The following is a 12,992-nucleotide window of genomic DNA, read 5'->3' as shown; positions in this document are numbered from 1 at the left end:
ATGTTCTGCTGCGTCAGGATGGATTACGTTACTATTGTCACGATGTTACATTCTTGCTTTAATTATTTATTTGTTTGTTTTTCAAATATAGAATGAAAGGACCACCTAGAAAGGTTCAGTTTGGGGTTATACAAGTCAGATAATTATTATCCCAATGATCATATATTAGGCCAACCTCTTTCATTTTCAGCTTCAGGCATCTGAATATCCAAGGTGAGTGAAAATTGAACCTTGCCGAGTCCAGCTCCTTCAGTTTTCCCTCCTCTCAAGTGTCTGACTGACGTCTTAGTTAGCCTTGTGATTGATGGCAAGCTCGTAGCTCGTTCAGGTTTGTTTCTCCAAAAAATACTGTAAGCTTTCCAGCACCTGAAATCTTCACTCTCCGCTGGTCTGATAAATGACAACTTTACCACCCTTTTCAGTGAGCTACTTCTTTCTGCCTGAGTTTATTTGTGATGCTTTCTATCAATTTCAGCTGTTTGCTCACCTCCTGTCAGCAGGCTGGATGTTTGAGCAAACCCACCAGGCAGACACTCCACCTTACTAAGCAGAAACTGGCTTTCTTTTGTTTCTGGCTTTCTGAGGTAGGCTGAAGGGCAAAGGACCATGAAGCAGGAAGATAGGGTCAGAAAAATGTCTCACATCTTTAGCAGGGAGTGGTACAGTTAAGATTAAATGATCAAAATTACAAATAAAGTTGAAATTTTTAAAGATTTTTGAAATAGATGTGGAAAATCACATTTTTGAACCGCGGCGAGTGAGGGTCTGGAATCAAGTCAGACATCAGACTTCATGTGGGGATTTTTTGCTTGCTAAGCAGATTTTAACCAGGTGTGGCAATAAAAGGCTGCATTTACCAAAAAGGAAGCTAAAAATATTAACCCCTCACACATTTTATTTTTGTTGGAGATGCCATTTGCTCTTAACATTTGTTTTTAACACTGAAGCATAAATCTGAAATGCAGAAAAACTGCAAATTGTTCTGTTATTCATGGGACAACTTGCTGCATGCAAAGTCTCGGGACAAATCAGAGAGCAGCTTGCCTCACTGCGTAATCTTCTCCACGCTAGGTTATGGTGCCATCGGAGCATGAAACAAGTGACAGCTGCCCAGAGGCTGCCGAGGCTTCAGCGAGCCGCAGAACAGGGACAGCAGAGCTCAAGGCCACATGACCGCAGATCTTAAAAAGAACATGTGGTACTGTACATGGAAACACCGATAAATAGCTACATCTTACAACACTTACTCGCATTGTGACTTTAGAGAAAGGAAGTTTTTTTACTCTAAAAATGAAAAGAAACAATGTCAGCAGACTCACGTATCAACTCCACGGTTGTTTTGATTCAATTGGAAAGTTCAGTAGGAAGCTATTAATATGGGTTCACTTGTGTAAAAATATGTATAAGATTAATGAGGTGTGGTGATAAAGCTCCACAGGAACGTCATCATGTGCTCAATGACTCCTAAGCTGCAGACTAAAACATTGTGTTGCATAAAGAACTCAATCTTATTTCAACAAGAACAATAAACAAATACCTCCAAGCAAATTGTGTGTGATGACCCAAAAACACATAACAGATGAATAATTTTATTGAAGTCGACAAGACCAAAGTTTATTGACCTTAATTGGCCTGTAGTGAACACTCAGTAATTTTTAATCAAGGTTCACATTAACAAACCTCGAACAAAAGCTGAGTTTAATCAGAGGATTGGATTTGAGCTGTGCGACTTAGCGTCCATTCATATTCTTCTTGAGTCATAAATTTGACGGCTTTAGACTCGACTTATTCAAATTATGAAAGACTTTGGATTTTCACAATCCAAAGTGAAAATCCAAAGTTTTGGATTTTAGGATGTGAAGTTGATGACTTCACATCGACTTGACCCCCTGGACATATAGTAAATAACCTGTGCATGTTTAGAGCACCCCAAAGTGCTTCACCCTACAGTCAGTCATTCATCATTCACTTAATCAGTGGTTCCCAAAGATTTTCTGGGGCCCCCTATGGATTACAATAAAACCCAAAAAATAAAAAATAAAATAAACTGGGCACACACATTGTCCAACCAGACATAAACCTATACACATATTTTGTTTTCAAACTCCACTGAAGTTTATTCCACACTTCAAGTTGCAACAGAACAAACTACAAACCATCTTTACAGTGAAACACTTTTGTGTAACTATTTTTTTTTTCATTCATCCATACCGGTTCCCACATCCTTCCTGCAATGACACTGCGCCCCACACTTTGGGAACCACTGCACTTACACACACTCATGCACCGGACTCAGAAAGACTTGATCTTACACACCAAAGAGAACATGTGTTACAAAGAAGAAATCTTGTAATAATGGAATCCTGTGCCCACCCAATATTTGTCAGTATTCCCTCTTGTTGCTACAGCGAGTATCCAGCACCTGTCATACTTTTTACTTACTTGCTTTTCTTTTCCATTCAACAATGACAGCAATGACTCTGACAGTGATAGAGGTCTTTCATGCAGCACTATAAGGGAGGTCAGTGGAAAGTTGGAAAGTGGGGGGGAAAGAAGTTGCATGCAGCATCACTTGAACAATGATTAAACTTCTATGTAGCATCATCTGTATCATAATGTAGTGGTACTTTTAGTCAGACAGCAGACATTTCGCATCAACTCTTATTTGCAATACAGGAGACAATGATGCTATAGTGCTGCCACTATTGTATCAACAGATGTAATGGGTTGTGCAAAAGCAGCGGCTCTAAGAGGTGATGCTTTATCCTGAATCAAAAGGCTGATTCCCATCGAGGAAGAGCCAGCTCCCTTATTTTTTCTTTTACTGCTCAGCTCTCACTCACAGTAGCTCCGTCTTGTTCACAGCAGCACTTTGTTTTGATTGGCAGTATTGTGGCTTGTCTCCTTTGGAGAGAGTCTCTTATGAAACAGACCAAATTCTAACTAAAAGGAGAAACCGCACCAGCACATCCAATCTGAGGCGTTTCATTTTATGGAATGCCAACCTGCACTGAGGACAAAGTTTGTTCCCGAGTTTCATTCTGTGTCTATCTAGGTTCTGTTCAGTAGATTTCTCATCAGTGTTTTGTTCATTTGTTTTTGAGTTAAATAAAAAATTAAAGTTTGCTTAAACTATTACTCAAAAGAACAAATACCTGCTTAAGAAACATACCAAACACATGAAATTAGGAAAACATAAGGCTTCTCAAAAGGACACTAAAGGCCAAAAAATCTATCATAAAAAAGTTAAAATTTGCCAAAGTACGAATGATGATAGTTTAAGAACCTTCAGTGCACTGCATTTTTCAGTTTTTTATTTGTAAAAAAATTTTTTGAATCACGGATGATTTTCTTTGTTCTTCGCAATTGTTAAAATGACATAACATTAAATTCCAATGAAATTTATGTTTGTGGTTGTAATGTGACAAAATATGTAAAATCTCAAGGGGCATAAACACTTTTGCAAGACACTGATTAAAATTTACAGGCTTACTGCTTTTTTACTGCTTGTTTGTTTGCTGTAGACAGACTGAAAATCAAGAAGTCTTGTGCTTGGTGACTTTTGGTTTGGAGATTCTCTCTCGACAAAGTCCCAATAATCCAGGCCTGCAGCTGGGATGCGTTTTATGTTCAGTGATACTTAGTTTGAATTCAAGAGTACCATCCTCCAGCAGCGGAGGTGAGCTTATAACATTGGCAGCATTATAATGAAAAGGCAACTCAAAAAGGAAACATTAATCAAGCTAAATGACATGGTGCTAGAAAAGTCACTTCGTTTAAAAACCTCTCAGCACCTAAGGTCAAACAAATCTGGTTTGTCATGTGAAATTAGAATTGCATTTTATGTGGCAAGTCGTTTTTTTCTGTGGGATTTGTACAAATGGAAGGAGCTCAACAGGAAAACATTAGCATATTTACGGATGTACACATTTATATCTGAGCCTTCCGAGAAGATTGCCTTCCATGCTGGAATGCCATAATAAATAATGTAGCAGGCCTTTACTGAAAGCCAAGTTATAAGAACAGATGAAGCAAGCAACCCTGCGCTTGGTTTAGTGTGGCTAGTGTAATATTTATGCTCATAATTACTTTCTTTAGGCTGACAGGGATTTATAATTTATCCACAGAACTTTATTTGAGGAATTGGTTTGTAGAGTAAAGAAAGAAATATATTTGATCATTTAAGCGAGAAGAACATAGGCAATGTGAAAAATAATGCTTGCGTTCCCCTTTAACCTCACAATACAGTACATAATCAAAAGGTTTTGCCTGAGTAGTCTTACGGTTTTGTTCCTGTAAGATATATTACTCATACTGAGACACTCATAAATGCAGAGAAAGAGTATAAACAGATGAGCGTCAATTCCAAGACATTTTTTGTGGTTCTCATACTTTTAGAAACACGGAATGCCATGAGCTGTTGCCTGAAAAAAAACAACTATATTTAACCATTTCTGCTGAGTCATTTCAGCAGTCACTCTAAATCTATGACTTCATTTTATTTGAACTTTAACTTCCTACAGGGCTTGTGAAAAACACTTCATGAGGTGTTAAAGGCTGTCCTCCAGACGAGTCCTCTTCTAGTTCTCAATTCTTCCTCAGCATTTAGTTGATATTAACCAGGTGTGTCTAATGGTCTTCATCGCTACCAGATTCAACTTGCCACGAGTTGGTGATCAGCCGTCAGCTTTTCCCCTCTGTTCACACAGTGAGCTGCAGGCTTGAGGATGTGTTTACAGAATCAATCATAGCCCTCCGGGGTGAATGACTGAATCCCCTGGATCGCACTTCTTCCTTCTAGTCACAATCTCCTAGAAGGACTTGTAATTCAAGCTGATGCTCATTGCAGAAACGTATAAACAGTCAGAGCCTGCTCTCTTAACAGCTTGAAGCTGTAAAGAGGAAGTCATCCCACTCCTCAGGGAGAACTGCAGGCACTCAGCTCAGGGCTTGTGAATATCCCCCCAAAATAGTCTCACCTGGTTATGCCAAGGTAGGAGAAAATCAAGGCCTTCTCAGGGTATTGGTTGAAAAAAGCCCAGTATGTGGAGGTGAGCCCAACAATTCTCTGCAAGTGAAGCAACTGTCTGCATCCCTACAACCAATTCACAATGCCAGGACATGACAGGTTCAAGCCTCTTTTTTGCCTGTTAACCAGCTTACACCACACCCCATCTTGGCATCCCCCCTAAGAAGAAGGGGGCTTTCTGTGAGCTTTGCCCAGCCAAGGATCCATGAGCCAACACACAATCAGACACTCGCTAGTAAGCTTCCCCAGTCCTGAGAGGGTTATGTTTTTTTTGTTTTGTTTTTTTTTGTTTTTTTTATCCAAAATTGTCTTTAGTTTTAAAGCATGTTTGCCCTTTTGTTCACTTTAGACACAATTGCACATTTGATTAAAGAAATATTTTAACATATAACTAACTAATATAACGGTACATTTGCAAATTGTATCTTCCCATTTGCAAACCAACATATCACAGAGTCCAAACTGTTGTTATCAAACAAACAAAAATGAAGCCCAAATGGAAAAAGTTTGTGAAAAACTAAGCAGACTCAAACTTTTAATTCAACAGGCGTGTGCTTTCATTTTACCAAGGCCTCCTTATCTAACTCCCTTTCATCTCTCCCTATAAATGCGTTGCTGACTTTCCATTTTTGTAAAATCCACTAACTTGTGGGATGTTTGAGGAGGAAGATGGAAAGAAGAAACAAAGATTGTGCCGTGGTCCACACAGCAGCTGAGAGGTGTTCCTCTGAAGCCTCGGTGGAGGCAGGAAATCACAAGATTTAATGTTCGATGTTAAACTGAGCAACACTTCAGACGGAGCAGTAGGAGGGAGCTGTGCAGCAACGCTGCACGCGTGGTGTAGCTGTTTTTATTAGTATTTTACATGGAGAATATATTATTCTGAGAGATTTTCTGGGAACAATATTGCAAGGTATTGCATCAAGTGCAATCATAAAAATCACAAGTGTTTATGTTTGAGTGTGTGATACTGAATAACAACCAAGTGCCATTTATCAAACAAAGCCTTTTTGGTTCTCGAAATTCTGATCATGTTATCAATATTTATTTTTTTTTAAATCATTGCCCGTTTTTATTTTTTTTATACTTCAGTATGATAATTCCTCTTTTTAAAAAAAAGTATTAAAAAAGATCAACATTCACATTCACAGTTTATTCCAATTAGAAATAAATGTTTAGCTATTTGGTTTCTACTTTCCTGGATGTTTGTAATTTGCGCTAAATTCTCGATGCGCAGCACTGCTGACAGATTCTTCCTTTTACCTTCAATCAGACAGTCTAGAAATTAAAATAAAATACTAGAAAGTCTTCCAAGAATCCACAGAAATCAGAACAATACTTTCAGTTTCCAGCATGCATATACTCCATAATATTAGATCATTATTTTGTGAAAGCTGCCACTGTCAGGTACTGCAGAGGCTTCAGACAACTCAGTTCCAGGATAATATTAGAACAGATTTTAACTGCATGTGTGTGTGTGTGAGTGTGTGAGTGTGTGACAGACACGCAGGGAGAGAAACTTATTGTAAGAGGTCATACAGTATGGCACCTGAGTTGCTGCAGTCTGAGTCAGATGCAAAAGACTGAATCCTTGTGACAGTCTAATGTGTGTGTGCGTGCATGGGCGTGTGTGTGTGTCTTGCATGTAGCAGAGATGGGTAAAATAAGGCAGAGTGAAGAGTCTGATTGTGTCTTACTCTGACTACCCAACCAGAACATTTTTGTGACAACTTCAAAGGTGCAGGATCACTGGAACTGTGTAGGTCCATGTGAATAAGCATGTGTGCAGGAGACGCATGTGTTCGCATGTGTCAAGGTACACGGTGTGCACAAATACAGACAGTTAGTCGCAATGAGTCAGATCCCTACTGCTCTCTGAGAATATTTTTTGTGACAGCTTCACTAAAACAGACAGGCAAGTGGAAATAAAATGACAGAATTGGTCTTACTTAGCGCCAGCTCCTGTCCCTCAGCGTTGAGTATTTGCATAGGTGGAGGTATTGTGTGGATTTTGTGTTTTCCTGTCGCGCCATTGCATAAAACTGAAAAGTTCTCGGTTTGACAATAAGTTGGTCATTTAAACTTTGGAATGCAGAGGAAGAAGCATTTAGTTTATCTATTGAAGCTCCTCTTCAATGTCGCTACATTATAGTTGTTTCAGAGCTCACATACATTTGTATCACTGTAAGAGCCTTTGTAGTTTTATTACAGCCCAAACATACGTTCAATAACTATTTTTAAAAAAAGACTATACATTATAGAGTTAAGTAATTATTGAACAATAAGAATAAGCTTTTTTAGTGAAATAAATAACAATAAAAACAATAAATGAATGTATTGTTATCTGTGAGTTTTACTGTTTGTGTTTTTTTCCCTATTTGAATTATAATTAGTAATTTTCAGGGATGACTTAGGTTTTCATACGTTAATACTCTTCATATGAAATGATTTTCCCACCTCCCATCTTTTGTTGAAAAAACGCACTATTTCCATCTATCATTGTCTAAGATCTGCACCTGGGTTTTGCTCCTGAATGCACCACACCTGTTTTTCATTAATCACCAAATACATATTTTACCTGTAATGTTTTTTTTTCTTTCTCTGCTGGATCCTATTTTTATTTCTCTCACCTATTTGTGCAGTGGAGGGTTTATTACTCTGGGAACCTGAGTCAAGATTTAATGAACTTCCAACTGTAGTATCACTAGGCAAGTGCCGGCATGAGATGCTTATATTTTAATAACTTTGAATGTAGCAGCCACTGTATGAGTGTATCCTATTTTCTGAAAAACTTCATCAAGAATTTAATACAGATGAGTGCCCCATAATCTACCTGCTTTTGATTAGAGAAAAATGCTCCTAAAATAATATAGCAAAAGTTTATTTTAAAGTTTATATTTTATGTTGATTTTGAGGCATTATTTATATAAAAAATGTATATATCATGTAGAATTAATAGTGGCTGTTGCACAGATGTAGTTCTTTCAGCCAGCTAACAGGCAGTACACAGAACCAGATGGGGGAGGGGCAGTGTCATGTTCCATATAATCAAGGAAAACTGATCATTTGAACCCTGTTTGTGGCATTTTTTTAAACTAACTTTAGGAATGGTGCAATGAAAATTTGTAATATATTTTTTAAACTGCTTAAGATCTGAGTATACTTGTGTTTAGTTTTAACAGATATTTGTATAATGCTCAATAGTTCAATTTTATCTTAGTTTTTGAACAAAAGAAGTTCAAGTGATTGAACCTATCACAAAAGCAATATGTTTGTCATATTTTTACCTGCATACTTTAGAACATATAAGGTAATATCTGATTTCTCTTCTGTATAGTTTTATACAGTGACATGTCTGTAGTTTGATGTCTTTTGAAAATGAATCATTCCTTCACATCCCCACTATGTCCAGTATGCTGGGATAACGTTATTATATAAAACACATTGCATCATCCTCTTTACAAAGTTTCTCTCCTGTTAGTGATTATTGATAAAGCACCCACAGGTTTTTTTTAATCTATTCAGACGAGTGAATTATGAACCTTGATTTTTGCACTTTTGGGTTTTATATATATATATATATATATATCTTTAAGGAATAGCTGCAATATTACCGACATAATAATGTTGCCTTGGAAGAAACATTATTTTGGAGGCCAATGTCGGGGAACTAACATTTATGTGCACAGACTGTAATCAGGTGAAGTGCTGTTGCTAAACATAAAGTTCAAAGTTTTAGATGGTTTACAGAAGATTATTAGAGTACAAGATGGTACAGTTACCTCTGTAAATAAGTATAAGACTAATTTATATGCAAATTCTGAATGAATATTGATGGAAGGATGGCTCTGTAATAAATTGCAGAAAGAAACTTTATATTTTGGTGTCCTGTTTTAGAAATATACAATCCTTTCTTATAAAGCAGGCAATTATTGAAAATAATATTATTTCTGCCTTATAACTGTAGTTTTTACATAAGCAGCTTTATAATTACATCTAAGCTATCCAATCATGTGAACACTTCCTCCTAAGTGAAAAAACATAATGTTTATCTGAATTTCTGTCCCTTTTTTATCTTTCATTTTAGCTTTTAGTACCTTTAAGCATCAACTGATGAACAAAATCAAAGCCAACGTATATTTTCACTCAATCTGTGTGTGTTGTCATAAACCCCCTCAGTCAGCACCCTCCTCTGTGGCCCTGCAATGTGCCGGGCAGCGGGCCCAGCAGGATCTTCCTCGCTTTTCCGAATCATTGATAATCGACCGGCTCAGGGAACGGAGGAGCGCAACAGCAGAGCGAGTACTATCCTGCCACTGCAGCTGCTCCTGGCTGCCACGGCAACTGGGGCAGAAAATCCGACTTATCGCTTTGTCATAATCAGCATTGTGGTTTCCGATCTCCGTGAACCTTTGTCTCCATGTTTTTGTCTGCCTGTTTCTCTGTATTCGTGGAGTTTTCTTCTTTCTTTTCCTAATCTGGTTGACTCACACAGCCACATTAAAGAACTACTTACCCTTCACCTTAGCACCTCTTCAATGTTTCTACATAGAAATTTATATATATAGACTGGATGCATCACCTTGTAGAGAGAAATGAACTTTTTTGTTTCTCAGGTAGATTTGGAGGAGAGACTAAATACTTTGGTCTGTTCAAAGAAATAACAATGTTCTCAATCCTGCATCTTCTAAACAACAAGAGAAAAGTGACATTTGCTCAGCCATCTAAGCCTTAATTTGAGTGCAATAAATTTCATATTTAAGGTTCAAGACCTGGAGGCTGGTTTGTAATTTGCATTCAAATGTGTAACCTGTACTCAGATATAAAAAGAAATATTTTTCTAATAGCTATAAGCATTCTCAATAAGTCATTTTCAATGACTGTATGACTTATTCCAGTATGACCTAGATTGCCCATTTTCCTCCCTTCCTGTCTTCTGTGTGTCTCTTCTTTCGTCCCTGTTGCCAGTTGGATCACTCTGATATGGATTCTGGTTCAATTAGTGGTTTTTTCTTTTCTTTTTTCTTTTACCAAGGAGTTGTTCCTTTCCACTGTGGTCACAGTGGAAAGTGGCCACAGGTGGAGGCCACTTTACCAGGTGGAGGGATTGTTGCACATTAGCTGCCCATGTTTCCATTGACCTTTTTTTGATGGGTATTTTGAAGTATTGCGTTAGAAAAGGTTATTGGAAAAGGCAAAATTCAATATAACTTCCTCAATTTTGAAAATAAATTTCCACGCTTCCTTGAGGTGGGTTTTAGGCTTCTGAAAAAGGTAATGCGCCAAAGGGGAGATGGAAGCACATTTACTAAATAAGTTCTAATGTAGCAAACATGCACCTGACTAATCAGCTGTTTTCAATGCTGGAATCATTAAAACTGCATTTCTATCTCTGCATCTTCAGGACCAATCTTAGTTGACACGACAGAACAATGGCAACTTGTCTGACAGCAACACATTTCTAAAAACGTGTTGCTATCAGTTCAGTTTCCTGAGTCATATTGTCCATGCTAGTTTGCAATCTCTTGAAGCCCTGCGTGAAGTCAACACCTGTCAAAATTACACTTTGCATTGCCTGGTTAATTTGTTCCAAACCAGTAGGTGGAAACACACCTAATTCACATTTTCTTTTCCTTTTTTGTGACATTTTAAAAGTTTGCTCAAAATTTGCATGAAAGTTGGGTGGAAATTGATGATCTTTTAGCAAATGCCTTGATTGAACAAAAAGAAATGTAAACCTAAAACCACCATGGAACAAATAAATATGGGCTTAACTGTGGATTTAATCAAACATTGCCCAATGAGGAAGAAATAAAAAAAATAAAGACAAAATAAATACTTGAAAATCAAACAAATAAAAAAACCATGAAGCCCAGAAAGCCACATAGAGGCTGGAATAAGCTCCACACTGATCATTGTTTATGTTTTCCTAACTGTTCTGAATCCAAAGGTCAGTGAATACACGGCCACACTGCGAAACAGATGTGGAACTGACTACAATTTAATTGAGTGCATAAAGATTGCCCTCTGTGGGGTGAAGGCAAGATGTATGTGCGCCACATTAGGTCTTTATGGTCACAGCAGCAGGGAGAGCACAGTGACTGAGGTGACAATCAACATGAATTATCACCTCTTCCTCAGGTTTGTAGTCAATTGGAGAGTCAGGGACAAAGAGATTTACTTTTAAATTTCACCATGCACAGCTATTTTTGTTTAATCACTAAAGGAGAGAAAAAAGGTGAATCAAAAAACAGGTGAAAATGCATGAGAACATACAGAAAAATGAAGCGAACTAATTAATTCTTCTGCCTGAATCAATGGTAATTTCACGTTGCATGTAATTAAGTCAGAAATCACTCTCCCTGCATCCCTTCAGCTGTGATGACCCTAATGTGAACTCATTTTCTTGATTAAATTGGACTTTAAGTAGAGTGAGTCCAAGTGCAGAATCGCTCTGCAGCTTAAAGCCCATTAAAAAAAAAAAAAATCCTCATTTTACCTTCTGCATCAGGAAATTATTGTCTTGACTCAATCATGTCCAGTTTGTTTGTACTGTTGCAGATGTGGTACAGCCTCTCTGAGCTTCAAGTAAGTAGGAAGGTGGTGTTTACTTGATATGCATGTGACAGATTCCTCCCTGAACTCAAGTCTTGGCAATAGACAAGCAACAATCAGGTGCTGGTGTAAAAGAGCATTAAATCAAATGTACGAATCCCACCCATAACAGCCAAGTGGCAGATTGTCAGCCGTGCCTGCCTGCCTGCTACAAACACATGTGTGTGTGTGGGTGTGTGTGTGTGTGTGTGTGTGTGTGTGTGTGTGTGTTCTGGGTGATTGTGAATGATCCATCTAATCCCAAGCTGCTCCGTGTTTGTGAGTGGGTGAGGAATGATTCACCTTTCAGCTCCTTCTACGACTGATGTTTGCTCTAACTTAATTAGGAGAGAGAGTAATAAGCTCACTACTGCACCAGTCGGTCTGACGTGTGTGCAAATCCACCAATTGCTAATTTGATTGCTTGAATAAATGACACACAGAAGATGAATCGGAGTGCTCTGCTCTCTAAGATGATCTTTGCTCTTCAATAAATCAACCTTCGTCACACTGTTGTATCCTCATCGTACATGACATAATACATCATATATCACCTGTACTAAAGCTCACTTGATCATGTAGGTCCAATTTTATTTTTGTTACTCCCTAATCACCCGGTAATAGGAGGAAACCCCTCCAAAGGAGGTGGACATTTCTCTGTAAAAAACTGTGTGGGATTGACACCCAGATTAGCTCACCTCCTCACTCATTAGTGATTCAAACTTATAGCAATGTACTTCTCAGCATTTTATGTATTAAAACACCATAGCAAAACTCTGAGCTGATTAACTAAAAGTTAAACATTTTATCAGTATATTTTGAGTGTACAGCTTTTTTGGATTTTCAGGTCAGGATTGGTGAGAACCTGGAAAGTTGGTGGTTTGGAGGCTGTTGAAGTTAATCTTTACAGCTTCAAAATTAGAAATTTTAAATTTCATTTTCATCATCAAATTGAATTGATCTGAAATTCATATGGCCCCAAAATCTGCTCAGCAGTGACAGAAACAATTATCTGCATGCGAGAATTGTCATTTAACTGCTTTATTTTGGGCATTTTAATTTAAACCTCGCTCCCGTTGTGGCACAAAACCCAACCAGTACAAAAGAAAAAACTATTTTTGTCGGGTCTCAGTGCTTTAATGGAAAATCTCAAAGAAAATAACGACTAGAGAACCAGTCCCACACGGCTGCAGCTTTGACAGACTCAGACATGACCCAAGGGTCAGATGTCAGAAACAACAGTTCTCTCATCAGATGCTCTGATGTATCCAGGCATCTTTTGGGGTATTTTCACAGAATATTTCTAAAAAATAAAACCATATCTCCATCATGGACACACAAATCTTTTTATACAGCCGTGCATCATGTC

Source organism: Xiphophorus couchianus, chromosome 5 (assembly GCF_001444195.1).
Source record: "Xiphophorus couchianus chromosome 5, X_couchianus-1.0, whole genome shotgun sequence".
Taxonomy (NCBI): domain Eukaryota; kingdom Metazoa; phylum Chordata; class Actinopteri; order Cyprinodontiformes; family Poeciliidae; genus Xiphophorus; species Xiphophorus couchianus.
The sequence above is the reverse complement of the archived record's forward strand: the minus strand, read 5'-3'. Positions refer to the sequence as shown.